Consider the following 19,073-nt stretch of genomic DNA (forward strand, 5'->3'; position numbering starts at 1 on the left):
ACACCAATTGACAAACAGTATATTTCTATACTGCTGCTCAGTTTTACTTATTTCACCTTGATTTAATAAGTATTGAGATGGCAAGTCTATAAATTTACACCTGTCTGTTTGGCTCAATACTTTTGAAGGATGGATCCTGCAAAGTCCTTTCAAAATGTTCCTTGATGTGGGTAACAGATTGGTAATAAAGCTGATACATGTGGATTTGACAGACTGAAAAAATGTGAAATTGTTGTCACCAAAAATAGCAGGAAACTAAATTTCAAACTGGAAAATTTTTACCTCAGCTAAAACAACAACAACAATAGAATAGCTACAGATAATGAGCTCAGTAATATTGAGCTCATTATCTGGATATTCAAGAATTGACTTGCAAAGCTGATTCAAGTCGATATCAAATTGGACTTGAGTCATGCCCTCATGAAACTTGCATTATACATATTAACATTAATTTTTTTTCATACTTACCAAAACTTTTTCCTCTGCATCTCCATGAGGGCATCGTTTTAAGTACTGCGACACTTCTACAGTGAACCGTGCTCCAAGGTCGACCTCAGAAATGGGAAGCATTTCCCCAAAGACATCCATCACTCTTCTACGTAGACTTTGACCTAGCATGGACAGTTCACTTTCCAAATGCTGAGGGTCAGCATCAGTTGCCTGAAAGTTTGCATTCACCCTTTCAAACTCCTGTACAATTGGTGTAATGCAGTGAAAATACCAGTAATTGGCAGGATCTCTCAGCATTTCACCTATCAGACGGGCTTTAAATTAAATGTCAGAGTTACTTGTTTGCTCAGCACACAAAAAGTGTGCTTTAAGTTCCTCCCAGTTAACTACTAGAGTGTTGTACATAACTTTTCCCCGTACAAGCCACCTTGTACCTGATTGCTTTGCTGGAATGGAGATGGAATGTCATTTCGCTCCCCATCAGGGTCCATCACTTTGAAAAGAGACAGATATGCTTCTCTTCTTATGGAACTCTTTGAAAACCATTTACGTATTTCAGAAAGCAGGAATCCTAAATTACATGGCAATTTCTTGAAAGAATGCTGCACACACAATTCTGATGAGTGACAAACACATTTGACTTGCACACAGTTATGAAAACTATTAATTATGATGGAATTCAGAATTTCAAAATATTGAGAAAATATTTCGGATATAAATAGGAAATTTAGTTGTCTAAGCAAAACGCTGTTGAACAGCCCCACTCCCTCCTAAGCAAAATGCTGTTGAACACTCCCTATTTAAAATTCTATACTAAGGAATTTTATATATATATATATATAATATATATATATTATATATATATATATATATAACATAATATTGTGAATTATTGACTATATGTGCCGGCTATGCCAGTAAATTACAGTATTTAAGGAGGGTTGAGGGGGCCGCAGAGAATGTGCCATCCAATTAACTGGGGCGAGAATTAGATAAGGTTGGAAACCACTGCCATAGCTGCTAGACTAAAAATAATATTATTTTTTCTTCTTATCTTTGCTGTATCTAACATTACCTCGTCATATTACCACTAGGACAGCTAAAGTTGCTACGCTGTAGACTTACCAATAGGCAATGGTTTGGAAAAACTTAAAAGAAATTTTTTTTAGTGTTTTGGATACTTCAGTTCTTGGTTTTAAAACTTGAAAACTAAAAATTACTTTTTGACAAACTGGATTTGTTTTACAAATGGTGCTGAAACATATGATTATCAGAAGTTATAAATTTTAGTTTGAAATGTCATCCGATATTTACTTTAAACAACTTTGCTTTTTCCTGTCCTATTACCAATTTCCTGTTAGTGAACTCCAAATTCTCGACTGTTCAGTCATCTTTGATAACAAAAATCTGAAAAAAAAATGTTATGCCACTAGGAAAAAAAAACAATTAAGCAACTAATTTTCTAAGCACAAATCTCCCCCGCCCCCCACAAAAAAAAGACACCCATTTCATGGTGAAAACCCTTTTCAGAAATGAGATACAATCTAAGCAGGAGATTATCCAAACATACTCAGGAAACAAAACAAGATCTACCTCACGTTCACCTCTCTTTGGAAAAACTCCCAAACTAACACACCTTCTAGGCAGGAAACTTCCAACTGCGTCCTCTGGGTAAACTCACCCAAATCGACACACCTGAGAGAGAGAGAGAGAAAGAGTACCAGACTGACACCTTCAGGGAAACAAACTTTCCAAAACACACACACTTTAAAGTTAAAATGAGCACCTGAAGTAATACTCTTTCTGGGTAGAAAAAAACAACTCCCAAACTAATACACTGTGTAAAAAAAATAATAACTACCTAATACGCTAGATTAAAAAAAAAGTCAAATCTGAAAATAAGAAAAAAAATGCATAAAACTTCCAAACTAATCATTTCTAGGCAACAACAGCCCCAGCAAACCAGACTTTAAGTAACATAACTCCGATACAAACTCTCATTGGAAAAAAGTACCTGCAAACTAAATGCTTTCAGTGTCGGAACTCTCGTGAAACTTTTTGTCAATAAACATTTCCAAGATTACTCCATCTGAGCAAGAAAACGCATGAACTTGAAAAACATACTCTTGGAAAAAAATAACTTTTCAAAACTATCAGACGCCATCCGACTGTGTCACCTACTCCCCCGCCACCTCTCTCAGTGATATAGTATCCTGGGTCGCTGAGACATATTTTCTTTCGTACTTCGGAATCACACTGGGGAAATGACTCCTATTGATTTTGATGGCTAATAGAATCGTATTTGCTGAGATAGAGAGGGGCACGAACTGGTCTTTTTTATTTAGTCTGTAGCAGTCAGATTTTTAAATCATTTGCACTTGAAATATTCAGGAATTTTGCAAGACTGTTGGGAACGAATCGTATTTGCTGAGAGAGAGAGAGAGAGAGAGAGAGAGAGAGAGAGAGAGAGAGAGAGAGAGATGGGGATGCCATGCGAATGGTAATATCGGGGTTATGTTACTTTAAGTCTGGTTTGCTGGGGGTGTTTTTGCCTAGAAATTATTAGTTTGGAAGTTTTATGCATTTTTTTTTAGAAGACTTGTCAGATTTGACTTTTTAATCCAGCGTATTAGGTTGTTTTTGCTTTTTTACAGTGTATTAGTTTATGTTTTTTTTATTTTTTTTTTTTTATTTTTTTTTTACCCAGAAAGTGTATTACTTCAGGTGTTCATTTTAACTTTAAAGTGTGTGTGTTTTGGAAAGTTTGTTTCCTTGAAGGTGTCAGTCTGGTAGTTTCTCTCTTTCACGTGTGTCGATTTGGGCGAGTTTACCCAGAGGACGCAGTTGGAAATTTCCTGCCTAGAAGGTGTGTTAGTTTGGGAGTTTTTCCAAAGAGAGGTGAACGTGAGGTAGATCTTGTTTTGTTTCCTGAGTATGTTTGGATAATCTCCTGCTTAGATTGTATCTCATTTCTGAAAAGGGTTTTCACCACGAAATGGGTGTCTTTTTTTTGTGGGGGGCGGGGGAGATTTGTGCTTAGAAAATTAGTTGCTTAATTGTTTTTTTTCCTTGTGGCATAACATTTTTTTTCAGATTTTGGTTATCAAAGATGACTGAACAGTCGAGAATTTGGAGTTCACTAACAGGAAATTGGTAATAGGACAGGAAAAAGCAAAGTTGTTTAATGTAAATATCGGATGACATTTCAAACTAAAATTTATAACTTCTGATAATCATATGTTTCAGCACCATTTGTAACAAATCCAGTTTGTCAAAAAGTAATTTTTAGTTTTCAAGTTTTAAAGACCAAGAATTGATTTATCCAAAACACTGACAAAAAATGTTTTAAGCTTTTCCAAACCATTGCCTATTGGTAGGTCTACAGCGTAGCAACTTTGGCTGTCCTGGTGGTAATATGACGAGGTAATGTTAGATACAGCAAAGATAAAGAGAAAAAATTATTATTATTTTTAGTCTAGCAACTATGGCAGTGGTTCCCAACATTTTCTAATTCTCGCCCCCCTTCATTGAATGGCACATTCTCTGCGCAACCACTCCTTCCTTAAATACTGTAATTTACTGGCAGAGTCGGCACATGTCAATAATTCACAATATTACACACACACACATAATATATATTACTATATATATATATATATATATATATAAATTCCTTAATATAGAACTTTAAATAGTTCATATATTTAGACAACTAAATTTCATATTTATATCTGAAATATTTTTTCAATATTCTTAAATTCTGAATTCCATCATAATCGATAGTTTTCAGATATAATTATCCCCTTCATCAAGCATTAGCCTCCCGCCCCCAAAGGGGTCTCGCCCCACAGGTTGGAAACCACTGAACTATGGTCTGATGAGCCGTAAATAACAATTTTCATGGTCTTATGTAGTGAGCAATTTAAACCTTAATTTAGTAGTAGGCCTAAGTCCATTTGACTGACAGGTTTCTGTCTCGCACTCTGCTCAGACGAACCGTACAGATAGCTATGTTTATAATCTTTGCTATGGTGAGTATAAAACAGTTTCCATAGTCTTGTGAATGTTGAGCAATATTAAACCTGAATGTATTAGTAGCTCTAGTTTGGTTGGCACTATAACAGTTTTCCAAGTCTTGCAACCCCGCTCCGAGAGGCAATACAAAAAGCTATGTTTATATACGTAGTCCTGTAAATTCAAACCACCCTCAGTAATATTCTCATCAGGAGCTATAGAGACTTCTCCCAACTTACATGGTCGTCCAACTTTTTTTTTCTAATTAACTGGCAATGGGATGATACTTGCAAGGTCTATCACACACACTAAACTGGCCTGGTGGTCCACGTGTACGGTGAAGGTTGACGTTAGTCCGTCCTGCTGGGGGAGGAAGAACGGGGCAGGAGGATATAGTAGCTTTGCACGTCTCTGACCATTTACCCGACTCAATCACTTATATTGAATGGTGTCTGGCCATATGACGAGAAGGCATTTGGGTCAATTGTCTGCTTTTGCAAGGGCCGTACGAGTCTTGGTATGATCGATTGATTTTGTTGTAACAAAGGCTGGAGGATGACTTGTAAGCTTTTAAAAATAAAGTTTAACAGACTATTTTTGGTTTAGTTTGGAAATTCCGGTAGGTCCCTTGTTCAGAAAGACATCAGGCAATGTAGGTAAATTTCATATTTTTAATTAATAATCCTGTAGACAGACATCAGTAACGAACTATAGAAAAATTGCAATAAATAAAGTACTTAACATATTCAGCCACAACCAGCCGTAATGCAAGTAAAATTCCTCAGAAATTAAACATAAAACCCAAAGAACAAAAATTTAATTAAAAATCACTGCAGTTGAAAATAAATTTCTGTAATCACCGACCTACACGTAACTTTCACATCAAAATAAGCTCTGGTCATCAATAAATCTTTCTAATCAAAATAACTGAGGCTCTAGTCAATAAAACAGCTTTATAATCAAAATAACTTGTTTTACAAATTATAATTTAATGCGTTTACAAATTATCATTTAATGCATCATCAAATGTCTGTGAACAAATTATAATTTAATCCATCACCAAATGTCTGTGAACAAAGTAATAGTTACGAAAAGGTATTTGAAGTGTTCGATTCTATAATTCGATTATATAACTGGAAGACTCCAATAATTGAGTCGCTTGCGTTGACAATCTGCTAAATTTGGCGGGACATCACTGGAAGGGGGAAAAAAAATAATAATAATAATTGCACGAATTCCTCTTCAAAATAGTTTAGTCAACTCCATATTGGGAACTACGTCAGTTTTCTATATACGTAAATCTTTGAAAATAAGTATACATATTAAACAGCCATATGAACTAACATTTACAAGTAAATCAGTCCTTTAGCTACAGCCAAAGATCTATAATTCTGTTAAGAGACGCATATAATCAGTATCTGGACAACTAACACGCTCTAGAATAGATTTATTGTAGTCAGTGTTTTTTATCATCTTTCCTCGTTGTTCTATGGGGCGGAATACAAGCCTCATTTTCTGTAAGATATGGAAGAGAGACTTGAGGTTCCCTTGTGAAAACGGGAAAGCAGGGTTTCGAAAAGTATGTTTAGACCGATCGAGTTGCTCGTGATGTATAAAGGAATTGCTTCAATATGTTAAGAAATTCCAGCAGTGCGACTCTACGTGGCTTAACGCCACTCATCATAAGACTGTGTAGTTTACACTTCATTAGGACGAAGGCATAAGGGTGAACTAAACCAAGTTCTAAGTAGTGACCTTCACCATCATCCCACTGGCTCCCAGTCACAACTCCATTTCCTCTGCTTGGCTTTCTTCTTTAACACTGACAGAGAAGACGAGAATACATCTGTTCAAGCTCAAGGGAAGTTAGGACTAATACTCATCTCGCTAATCGTCAGCTTACAAAAGAACTCTATGAATTAGTCTCAAAAACAGATTGAGCCTGACTGGGTGTCTCCTGCTAAGAACACCAAGTGGCCTCTCATGCTGGCTCCAAGAGGTAAAATAATATCAATTTTTAATTTAAAAAAAAAATTGATTTTATTCAACCACACCCTGCTTGGAAATCTTTTAATTTAAATAAAAGTGTGTCCAGGAATTTTGGTTTTTATTTACCAGATGAAAATTACAGTAACTTTTACACCTTTACAAAATGTCATAGTCTCGTGCTCTGATTATACATAGATGGAAATGCCACAATAACATCATGCAGAAAAATACGTACAGCTCTTCATCCCTTCCGACAAGCAGATCCCAGTTTGCTGTATGTACAGATTTAATCCATCATTAACCACTTTAATACTAAGTTGAAACTAGTACCTGCGAGTTTTTAAGAAACCGACTGTAAATCTAATTGCTGAAGGAAGTTCCACTGTGATATGAATTGTCCAGAAAATTATAATATTCAGACAACTTTCTCTAATTAGTGGCTAAAAACAGCTTAGCGTCTGAATATGTATTATTCCTGGACAACTTATGTTATTGTGAAACTTCCTTCAGCAATCAGATTTAAAGTCAGCTCCTTACAAAAAAAAAAAAAAAAAAAAAAAAAAAAAAAAAAAAAAAAAAACCATACTAAGTTTCAGGTTGAGGGGGGGACCTCTGGTAGGCCGAGCTTCCGGCATCAATTGGGTCTTGAATTACATCCAGGCCACAGACGTAGACTTCCAGGTCACAGACATAGACTTCCAGGTCACAGATGTAGACTTCCAGGTCACGAGAGAAACTTCCATGTTACAGACCTAGACTTCCATGTTACAGAAGTAGACTTCCAGGTCACAGACATAAACTTCCAGGTCACAGATGTAGACTTTCTTGAAATATGACGTCAATCTTCCTTCAATGAAAGACATTATATAAATTCACTATTGAAATTTGGAAATTTTTTCACAAAATTAAACTCTTAACTATCAGTAATCTTTGATTTAATAAAACTCAAGTCTGGCTAGAACTTTTTCTTATTCAGTAAGACCTATCTACATTGAAACTAGGGTATAAAATGGTTTGAGACTTTTCAAACATTTTTTATGAAAAGCTGTAAAACAAGTTTATCTATATTTACAAACCTCTTTTGCATTATTTGATTACCCAATTCCCAAAGAAAGACAGTTAGCTGTCCACTACAATGGAATAAACAATAGATTACTAAAAATAATTATTTTCTTAATGTGCATGAAGCCTCAATCTTACAAAATCTATTTTCCCAATCTCAATTAAATTTAAATTGCATTTAAGATTAGGTGGCACGGTATTTATGGCACAGTATTTCTATCTACTAATTCTATTCCTAAAGGTGCAGGCAAATTTTCAACCTGCTTACCTCATTTCTCGTTGTATAGTATTCTACTACAAATGGTATACTCTACAGTTTAGGTAAGGTCTATGAGACAGTAGAAAAAAAATCAGTGCTCTTAACACAAAGAATTTCCCTCCCGGTGGCCCTTAGTCGTATATAATTTTGTAATTGGTTAATATACATATAGACTTATGTATAGTAATTACTTATATGGTAAACTATGAAAGTGCCAGATAAAGTTCTAGCCCATCATGGATACTACACAGCCATATACCGTATTATTAATCAGGTAGCAGGATATAGAGTGAGAAATAATGAAAAGAGATATTCCAGAAGGTCCATAAATAGATATAACAATGGTGGCTTGGATATGTCCTCTGCATCAACCCAGGATGAATATGTGATTGTCAGCTCAGTTCATGTGCACACCAGAGGAGTTTGAACACAATAGTGGATGTTTCTAAGGGATAAGTCTGAAAGGCCATGTACTTGCCAACAGAATACCAAGATGCAAGACAAAATAAGAGAGATCAAGGAAAATAAGAATGAATGAAAATAAGGATAAATCGACAAGCACATGAAAACAACAATAAACATTGATAGAATAAACGACAAAACATTAGTAGAAGAAATTGCCAATAAAGTTGTATCTCATCCCACTCCAGTCATGTGTTGAAACTTGCATGTAAATACACGCTACAAACAAAATTACTAGATCCAAGAATAGGTACTACTTCTGAGGTCTGAACTAACCAGATGCTTAACGAACAAACATTTAAGAGTTACAATCCAGTGGGCAAAACTGAGAAAACTGCTCGAATCCAAATTTTGCCCACTAAAAAGAGTAAGTAATGCATCCAAATTATAAGAATTATCGATCAGAAAGCTGGAGAGTCAGAAATAGCTACAAAAGGGGAATTACAAAAGTTAAGTTAATGATGAAGGGAAGCTGGGAATGGTTTGGATATGTTCGACAAACAACCTGAGGAGAACAGTATGAAGCAGTGTCAGCTGGGCTCCTCTAGGCAAGAGAAGCCAGACCTACTTGAATGAGAACTATTGGGCAGGAGGCTGGAGATACGTGGAGATTAGTACATGTGAAAGCACAAGAAAGATACAGAGTAGTAGTAGTAGTGCAATTTCAGGGCCCCTTTCTGCTACATTTTTGGGAGGCAATTATGACAACACCTGAACAAAACGAGCACTCATTTCTATGGAACAGGCCTGGAAGGTGACAAGCTCACAAAGCATGCTTCCATATAACAGATGTGATTCAAGAGAAAACAGACCAGAAAATGACCTGCGAATAACAATTACGGTTATATCAACAAATGAACTTATATGCAGACAAAATCTATACAAGTGAAGGGTGGAGCAAGAGCCTCTTAAAACTCTGGAACACCAGTATCAATAGCACTGCTAAGAAGAAAATTCCAAGCAACCTGGCATACTAACCTTCCACATGAAGAAAACAATGGATTTGCTCTTTACACAAAATGGTTGTCTCTAATAATTGATAACCAGCCTCTCTTGCAGCAGAAAGGACGCCTTCTCCACTATCTGATCTCTCTGGCATACCTCCCACCTCTGGCACTACCTACAGAATTAAGGGGAGATAAAAACTTAGACAGAGCACCTTTCAGTAATGGAATATGTAAAATATTGCAGTTTGTTATACTTTGTAGAAATATAATTTTACAGAAAGTTTAATTAGAAGAATAATAGCACAACTGCAAAAAAGTATAGAAAATTTAACAATGGAGTTCAACAGTAACACAGAAACTATCCAAGGTTACGGCCTGGCAAATCTGCTATTCGATATTAAACATTTACAGAGACCAAAAACTAAAACAATGTGATTCCACTCCAGTACTTCCCTCGGAGAGGCAGCTCTTAGTCATCCCATTCAAAACTTCACTCCTAACCCATTTGCTAGGTATAGACACCAAACATGGCAAGAACCAAAAGTGCTGCTAAGTAGCAGAATAGCAGACTATAACTGACTGGTGTTGACTGCTGATGACAATAATGTTTAAGTTCATTGTGATCATAATAAACTATAAAAACTTTAAAGCTTCTCAACATGCCTGGAAAATTACCTGAAACAGCACAGGCTAACCTACAGTTTGAGGTCACAATTCATGCGTCAAACTACAGCGCAATAATGTGAATAGTAGAACAGCCTGCAAATCAGCCAAAAAGTTACCATTATCTATTTATCCTAAACTGAAATCAGATCAACAACAGACAAGTCATATCAACCAAAGAAGCTCATTGCCTAAAAGAATTAATTATCCAAAACATCACTAGTTGGCCTTTGGTGATATAACCTGAAGACCAAGTCTGAAACAAGTACGTAGCTACATTGAGAAGGGGTTGACAAGTGTGAGGACCAGAGATTAAGACAGGTAGCTGGGTACTGATGATTTATTTACAGACAAACTGAGTTGACATAGACAGGTGCAGACGGATATGTAGTGCAGTCTCGCACCGCAAACAGAAATGACTCAGAGACGGTAAATTTGTGTTTTCTTACAGACATTCATTTAGATACAATAAAGCGTACAAATACTAATGGAATTGCATGTGTTATACATCGGCGGAAAGGCCGCGGAACGCTCTATCGGATGGAAGTAAGAACAACGCGACTTGATGATTGGTTACAATGAAAATAGGGAAAAAGCGTTGTCCTTACAAATACTCCGCCCCAAGACAATGATTATGGAGTAATTATTGGATGACAATCTTTGAGGCAGGGGGCGACCCCGTGTCGTTGTGGCACTTGATGTGGGGCGTCCTCGAGTATAGTCCTTCGGTTTTGCCGATCGACAGGATGCCTCCCCTGGCGGTAGCCTGGGCCGTTCTACTGTATGCCGGGCGACCAAGACTGCGAGAGAGAGAGCTGCATTGTGTGTGGTGGTGGAGTGGGACGGGCCGTGGGGATCCCCAGGTGCGGCAGCGGCATCCCGCGGGCAGAGCGGAACCACAGGTGAGCAGCGGCGTCAGCAGGTCGAGGAAACCCACAGGTAGCGGTATCGGCAGGCAGGGGAGGCCCACAGGCGTGGCAGCGGTGTCGGTGGGCCAAGGAGGACTACAGGCGTGGCATCGACGTCAGGAAGGCCGAGCGAGCCCCAGGAATAACGGCAGCGTCGAGGGTTTGAAGAGGCCCACAGGCAGCGATGTCGGGTGGGTAAAGCAGGTCCCTCGGTATAGCAACGGCGTCGGCAGGCAGGGGAGGCCCACAGGCAGCGACATCGGGTGGGTAAAGCACGTCCCTGGGTATAGCAGCAGTGTCGGCAGGCAGGGGAGGCCCACGGGCAGCGACGTCGGGTGGGTAAAGCACATCCCTGAGTGTAGCAGCGGCGCCGGCAGGCAGGGTATTTCGTCTGGGGACTCGCAGGTGTGGCAATGGCGCCGGGGGAAAACCGAGGAGGCCCGCAGTTGCGGCGGGTCGAGAAGATATCTGGTGTCCCCCGGGTGAGACAAAGGAGGCCGCGACGTCGGATGGATGTTTCTGAACCGCCGCCTGAATTTTGTGTTGGGTGACCAGCACCCAGCTACCCGTCCTCGAAATAAACGGCAAAACACGCTGGGAAGCAGTGCCATGATTAGTCCGTTAATGGCGTTGGTGTAGTCCTCACAGTGGAGTTTTCAGAGACCTAAACTGTGGCGCCGTATTTAGTCCATTAAAGGTTCTCTGAAGGTAAGCAGCTGTAATTAGTCCGTTAAAGGCTGGGCCTAAACCGCTTGTGTCACCAACTCTGGGAGGTCACCAGTTGTGAGGACCAGAGATTAAGACAGGTAGCTGGGTACTGATGATTTATTTACAGACAAACTGAGTTGACATAGACAGGTGCGGACGGATATGTAGTGCAGTCTCGCACCGCAAACAGAAATGACTCCGAGACGGTAAATTTGTGTTTTCTTACAGACATTCATTTAGATATAATAAAGCGTACAAATAATGGAATTGCATGTGTTATACATCGGTGGAAAGGCCGCGGAACGCTCTATCGGATGGAAGTAAGCACAACGCGACTTGATGATTGGTTACAATGAAAATAGGGAAAAAGCGTTGTCCTTACACAAGATTTCTTGAAACAGCAAACTTTCTGATAAGTAATAAGTCTCAAGTAACAATCACCAAGTGTTAAAGCCTGCACTTGATTATTGTCAACATATCTTAAACCTACCAGCAATTTTACATAGTTTATAATCTAATCTAATCAATTTATGTTTGCATTTAAACTCGAGATTTTTTTAACAGAGTGTCATAACTAAAAATAATGATGTAGCTAAATGGGTACAGAAGTCAATAAGGTTGAGGTGCTCCAACTACAACAATGATAAAGATAAACTATATAAAAACAATTGTTACCCTCATCATATTGGACAATTATCAAAGCCCATTAGCAGACGGACAGTTTTGGTCACAAATCATGCATGAAGCTACAGTGAGGTATACTGCTGAAGTAGCATCTTATGGCAACAAAATTACTCTTAACTATTTATTCAAATCTGAAATCACAGATTACCAACACAGTCACCTCACCAAAGCCCAGTCAGTGCCTTGAAGCAATAACTAACCATGACCTACAAGATGACAGAGCCTGGGGGCAAAGTCAGACCAGTGACCTGACTGACTCCAGTACCCACCTCCTGGGGGGCAGTACCTTGACGATCTTGGTCGCCTATAAGGCAAAATAACTTTCACCTGCAATGCTTCAGTGATTCAAAACTTTTAAAACCATAAAGTTGGACATGACCTTCTGCCTTTATCTAATGGCTCCCATAGACTTCAGCAGAATGAGAGGGTCGTACTAGTCTACTTAGAAATTTACATTACCAATACCATTCGCTTTTGGTGAAGTATTTCATTACTCCCTTTGGTATTTCTACAGAAGCAATCCGCGGTGGCCTAGACTATGGCAATTGACATTTTCCAATGTTATTTTACTTACTGAACAAGAATTTAAAATAATATTTATTCGGACGACTGTAAATAACCCCAAGGGGCCAGTGCTAAAAACGGCAAAATACATTGGACGCCCCAATCCCTAGTGGATGTCGTATCCGCGGTTACGTTCCTTGCAGTTCGGGCAGAACTATTCTTTAGAATTACCCTGCAAGAAACGTAACCGCGGAAACGACATCCACTAGGGATTGGGGCGTCTAATGTATTTCGCTGTGTTTAGTACTGGCCCCTGGGGGTTAATTACAGTCGTCCAAATAAATATTACTTAAAATTCTTGTTCAGTAGGTAAAACTGCATAGAAAAACCGCAAATGCCATAGTCTGGGCCGCCGCAGATAGTTACCCTAGATCTACCCTCTCTTTAAGTTCAAACACCATGATTCTTATTAACAATCCGCAAAACTCACATCTAGCTAAGTTAAGCAGACTTGCAAAGCCCAAGACCACAAACAATGTCATAGTTACTGAGACAAATAATGTCATAGTTACTTTACCAATCACATATGACACCTCTAAGACACTATATTCACATTTTCAATTGTTAAAAAAATTTACAAGACTTTTTTATCAATACAATACAACTTTCACAATCAGCAGTTGATCAACTGCATATGCTCAAACCTTGATACAGTAACAAGTAAGTACAGAAGACCTTCATTGATCAAGTCACCAAGGTAGTTTTATGAGAACTTTTATAATTAGTCATATGTGAAATTACCTTGATTTTTACAAGTTAATGAAAGTGATGGCCTCATGAATATAATAACTAGAACACATAGCCACACCTGCCTGTAGCGAGGTTCATAAATGGCAGCAACCAAGTATTGAGTTTTATCTAAACCTGTTACTAATTTCAGGTAGGGTACAATAATTCCTAGTAAAACTGAAGATACACACTACTGTGGCTTAGTTTGTGCCAGCCAGCGACCATATTTCCTATATTTTACTTTTTTTTTTCTTATAATGTTTATGAATTCTGTTTGAGTAGATATTTAAAGTCTTTCATTTATTTTACTCATCTCCAAGGGACTGGTGCTAAACTCAGCCCCTATTTCAAACTTACACTACTCACTTCTGAACCAGAGAGGCATGGTAGTAATCTCCAGTATTAGGCTACCTAGTTCCACCCTGAACTTGCCTCATATATGACATAGAACACAGGAGAATGGTCGAGGTGCAATTATTCTATAGCTTGTGTTAGCCTACCTACTATGAGATTCAGGGCCTCTGTAACAGGGTTTTTTGGACTTTGCTGAAAGTTGACATATGTATATTTTACAACCACACACAAATTTTGTCAGCATTATCAATAACCTAAACCCGATAGTTTTAATTTTTATAGAGTAAAAATTATCTAGCCGACGCCAAGGCCAATGATTACGAGCCAAGAGTCGAAAAACATTCATTACGTAAGCAAGGTAAACATCGTTTTACGAAATGTTGCCCCGCCCATTCACCAGACAGAAACCCATTCACCTTATTCCATCGGCTCTGAAACACATAGCAGTCAAGATTGGCTAACAGGATTTCGAATTGTCCCCGTGGTTACAAAACTGCATTTGTCTTACAACTTGCAAATTTATACAGTCAAGAGAAAGCCCGTGGCCATACTTACAAGAGAAAGCCCGTGGCCATACTTACTATACACTGAATAGGTAATTATTCAGTTTCTAGTTTAAATCCAATGTTTATGGTCTGATTTGTATTTAGCGTAACGTGATTATAATACTTGTAATGTCATTCAGGATTTTGAACATTTCCATTAACTATTCACTATGCTACAGAGAGAGAGAGAGAGAGAGAGAGAGAGAGAGAGAGAGAGAGAGAGAGAGATTGTATGTAAACAGTTTTTGTATAAATATTTTTTTAAAATAAGATTTTTATCCAAAGTAAATACAAGCTTATATTTGCTAAAATCTCCAGCAAACCTACAGATCATCCGATATAGTTTTTTTCTTCTTCTTCTTTAGGCCGTATACGACCGTGTTGGATGTAAAGACTTTATGAATGGCGGAACGATACATAGATGTGGGTGGGGTATCTGTGCTAGCGTAGTAATGCTAATGAAGTAATAGCAGTAATATACATGAATTAAACGTTTAGGTCAACTGCTGGGATCCTTGAGGATCATTTAGCACTTCTTACAACTACTCGAGAAATGAGTTTTTATAGCCAGAAGTTAAATTTTCTAATCCAACAATACCCATGATAGCCTTCAATGTTATCCTGAATTATAACGAGGCCAAAGTGGGTGGAGCCTCATGAAGTCATCATTCTGACGATAATTATTGGTGAAGGTTTAAAGCCAAAATACGGTACCGGCTATTTTTTTCAGTAAATAGGTAGATAGCCAATAAATAAAAATTGCTTGACATTGGATAAAGCAGTTGTCAAATCAAGCTTGTCTACTATGTTTTTGAAATTTACCAACTATTCTCTACATCTTGTCAATCTAATTGTGACCTATAAAGTAGACTGTAATTTCTCAGGACACTTATTTTGGGAGTTACTCTAATAATCGAAGTGTTTTTGTATTTATTAACATATTTTGTTGGTTTGTTCTTTATGACAATTATCAGTGGAGAGGTTTCAGAGTTCATGAAGGTGTACTGCTTTGCTTGTATTTAAACTTTTATATCATTGCTGCCAGAGGTCTAGCCTTCGTTACGTATAGCCAATCATCCATCGAGAAAGAGGAAAGAAATGCTGTCATAAGTTACGTAACGAGTGCGTTCGAAACCCTTTCTCCGAGTAAGTTGGCCTGTCTTCAAAAAAAGCCACTTTTACATTATACGTACTAAATTTATTCAACCTACGTAATGCAGAATACAGTCAAAATTTATGTGTAGATAATATGTATTCTGAGTAAGCGTTATATTTATGAAATGCATAGATAAAAAGTTATTGCAAAAAAACCGTGTTACAGAGGCCCTGAATCTCTTAGTAGTCTTGTCTGAACAGTCAGTCACTTATCTGGTAAGGGCAAGCAACCTACAAGGTCTAGAGTCTTTCATCTGAGAGACCCAAAATGTTTTGTTTTATTAGTTGAATTGCCACCATAAATTACGCTTTTCCTGTGAATTTTTTTTTCTTGGCCAAAATAGTTATTTTCTTCCTGTGACTTTACTACCGCCACCAAACTGAAGACTAGCTATCAACCAGGCCCTGGTTCCTCAAGGTTGACGACCATTATACCTTATACTAAAGCCTTTTGTTTTGTCTTTTATTCATGCTTACAATATTAACCTTACCCATCTTCAGTTTCACCTTTTCTTAGTTGCAATTTGCTAATAGTATTTACATTTGTGTCCTCCTTGCAGGCATTGACTGACATGAGACCTTGTCTATTCACTAAAAGGCTAGGCAGTCGGCACTTTAATACAATAGGATTTTAGGCCTACTACTAAGCCTAATGGCAAAAAGCCGGCAAAACATCACAAAATACGTCCTTCATAAAACCTATAAAACGTCACTGGTTGCTGCCTCAAGTTTCAGTAATGGTGAACAAAAACAGCTTGGCTACCTAATTGATGGCTAACAGGATTCCCTAATTTTGCTTGATCTTAACCTAAATTGCCTGGCTGGACCCACGCCCAGTGACTGCAATGATATATTATAGCCTAGCCTATTCAATTAAAACAGTAAGTAATAATTATGATTAAAACAGTAAGTTACGAAAACTTACCGGAAGCTCTTCCAAATGGAGTCTGAAGTCAAATCGTGTCAGTTACCTTTCCCCCTTCAGCAGTCACGCATGTGTTGTGGGCGGGACATGTTGTAAAATGGTGTAACGAAAATAGACAGACGGAAACCATGGAAAGAGAAGGGAGCGACTTGTAGAAATCATGTATAACGAACCCCAAAAGCAACCCTCAACCTGACGTCCACGACAATAAAGTGTTCTAAAAGCGTCGTTTCCTCCCACCCAGCCAATAGGCATGGAGGTGCCTGTGTTGAATTATAAGATATTGTAAACTATATAGGGTAAAATCATGTAGTGAGAACACGTACAAAATTAGAGAGAAATTATTATAAAGACCTTGGTGCATAAATACCCACAGTTTCTTCACTCGGCCCTAACGCAGTGTAGGATTAATGTTGTAACATGACTGGTTGGATACGTGTTCATCGGTCTCTACTCCCGAAACCCACCCGTGACGCGTCTGAACCAAGAGTTCCCCTATAACATGGCGCATGAAGGGTAGTCATAGTAATAGGTAGTTAACGTGAAATTATTAACAAGCAACCAAACAAAATACTATAAGAAACTGCATTTTAAAATAGAACTATCGGACTAGCCACTATTACTTGCATTACCCTAGTGAGTTGCTTCCTGTGTTTACCACAGCTTGGTTCCCCATGTTCAACGACCATCATACCAAAGGCCTTTTGTTGATACTTACGATATTGGTAATTTTAAGCAGTGATCACTGGGCATGGACTGCAAGGAACGTTCCCGCGAATACGACAGGCACTATACTTTTTTTTTTTTTTCATCTGTCCATCCGCCTGTTGTGTTTGCGTATGGTAACACTGCGTCCCGGGCTTTAAATAGTTACGCTATGTGTACGTTTTAGGTAAATAAAAGGATATCTTGATGTACATTTGCAACTGAAAAGTGTTTTAATAATTCACTGTATGCGAATTACACCGTTAATATTCGAAATAGGATATTTGAATGTAAGCTGAATGCAACTATCTAAAGCCCGGGACGCAGTGTTACCAAACGCAAACACCACAGGTTTGTGGACAGATGGAAAAAACCGAGTATAGGTAGGGATAGGGGCGTCAAATAATATATTTCGTTGTGTTTAGTACAGCCCCTGGGGGTTAATTACAGTCGACCCCAAAAATGATGGTAAATGCTTAATAAGCAACCAAAATACCTGAGGAAACTGTAATTTCAACCAAAATACTTGAGGAACCTGTAATTTCCAAAGAAATATCCGACGAGGGGTTTTTACCTAGATCTACCACGATATTTACCCATCTTCAGTTTCACATTCTTTATTTAATTGCAAAGGAATATTTACATTTGTGTCCGCTAACTGACATGAGACCTTGTCTATTCACTAAAATGCTAGGCAGTCAACACTTTAAACAAATAGCAATTTAGGCCTACTACTAAGCCTATTCACAAAAAACTGAAAAACATCACAAACTACGTCTTTCATAAAACCTAGAAAACGTAACTGGATGATACCTTAAGTTTCATTAATGGTTAACAAAACTGCTTTGGCTAATTGGCGATGGAATTCCCTAATTTTGCTTAATATTACTTCTTTAATCAACCAAATAGATTTTGCCTGGCTGCACTCACGACCAATGACTGTAATGATATATTATATTAAATTAATAATTATGCTTAAAACAGCAATATTCGTGAAACCTCACCAGTCACCGCTTCCAATGGAGTTTGAACTTGTGAACGAGTAAACCTGTCACAGCAGCAACGACATTTGGAAATGTTGCCAGTTCGTATTTTATTCTTTTACTATCAGCATACGTTTGCGTGGATGCACTCGAGCGCAAGACCGTGCACTGAAGAAAATGTACATAAATTATGCAATATAATATATAATTGGCCACTTTCATACCCATAATGAAAAAAACTTATGTTGACTTTTAGCACTTGTTGGCAGCTCTCCGAACTTTTACAATGGTTCTGTCGGTCAACATGAGCTTATATTTTCGACTTCAAATAGTCGCTATTTATATATATATATATATATATCTATATATATATATATATATATATATATATATGTAAGGCCTAGGGTTTTTGATTAGTAATATGTTGTCTGTGTGTTCTCTGTGACCTATGGAATGTGGAGAACAGTGCAGGAGCGGCGACCCGAGAGTAGCTGATGAATGAGTTTCTGGGGATGGCGTGAGATAAAAATGCTTAGTTCGACAAGTCAATGTACTGAATTTATTAACTCTTCTCGAAGTTCCTTTGTGAAACTGGATGCAACTAGAATTGCGAGGCGCTAACGAAGTGTGCGTTCCTATGTGCGTGGTCGCCTCTTTCTGTTAAAAGAGTCTCATACCCAAGCCTATGGGAGGATTTTGACAGAGGTCTTCAAGTGAAAGGCAAGATGCCGTGGCGTTCGCCGGGGAGTTTTTGTGACATAGTGTTTGTGGTGTTCCGGTTGCTTAGGTGAGTGTTGAAGTGTTTTAGCCGAAGACTGGCTTATTATCTGTTTGACATTTTTATGATAATATCCAATATTTAGTCATTGATTGTCAATCTTGTGTGTGTACTTACCGGGATGTGTTCTGTATCTTTGAAACAGAAGATTCTGGAATGCAGGGGGACAAAGAGTTCCCAGATGGGTGG

The 19,073-nt window shown here is 38.1% G+C and overlaps 1 long non-coding RNA gene across 1 annotated transcript; it reads right to left on the minus strand.

The window, feature by feature from the left end:
* Positions 1-7,015: 7,015 nt before the first annotated feature.
* Positions 7,016-16,621, minus strand: LOC135214108 (uncharacterized). Its single transcript, XR_010314268.1, has 3 exons — positions 16,419-16,621; positions 9,215-9,356; positions 7,016-7,300 (listed from the first exon to the last, which is right to left on the minus strand). It is a non-coding gene; the product is annotated as an uncharacterized LOC135214108 (long non-coding RNA).
* Between the last annotated feature and the right edge of the window lie 2,452 nt (positions 16,622-19,073).

The sequence above is a fragment of the Macrobrachium nipponense genome, chromosome 45 (genome assembly GCF_015104395.2).
Source record: "Macrobrachium nipponense isolate FS-2020 chromosome 45, ASM1510439v2, whole genome shotgun sequence".
Taxonomy (NCBI): Eukaryota; Metazoa; Arthropoda; class Malacostraca; order Decapoda; family Palaemonidae; genus Macrobrachium; species Macrobrachium nipponense.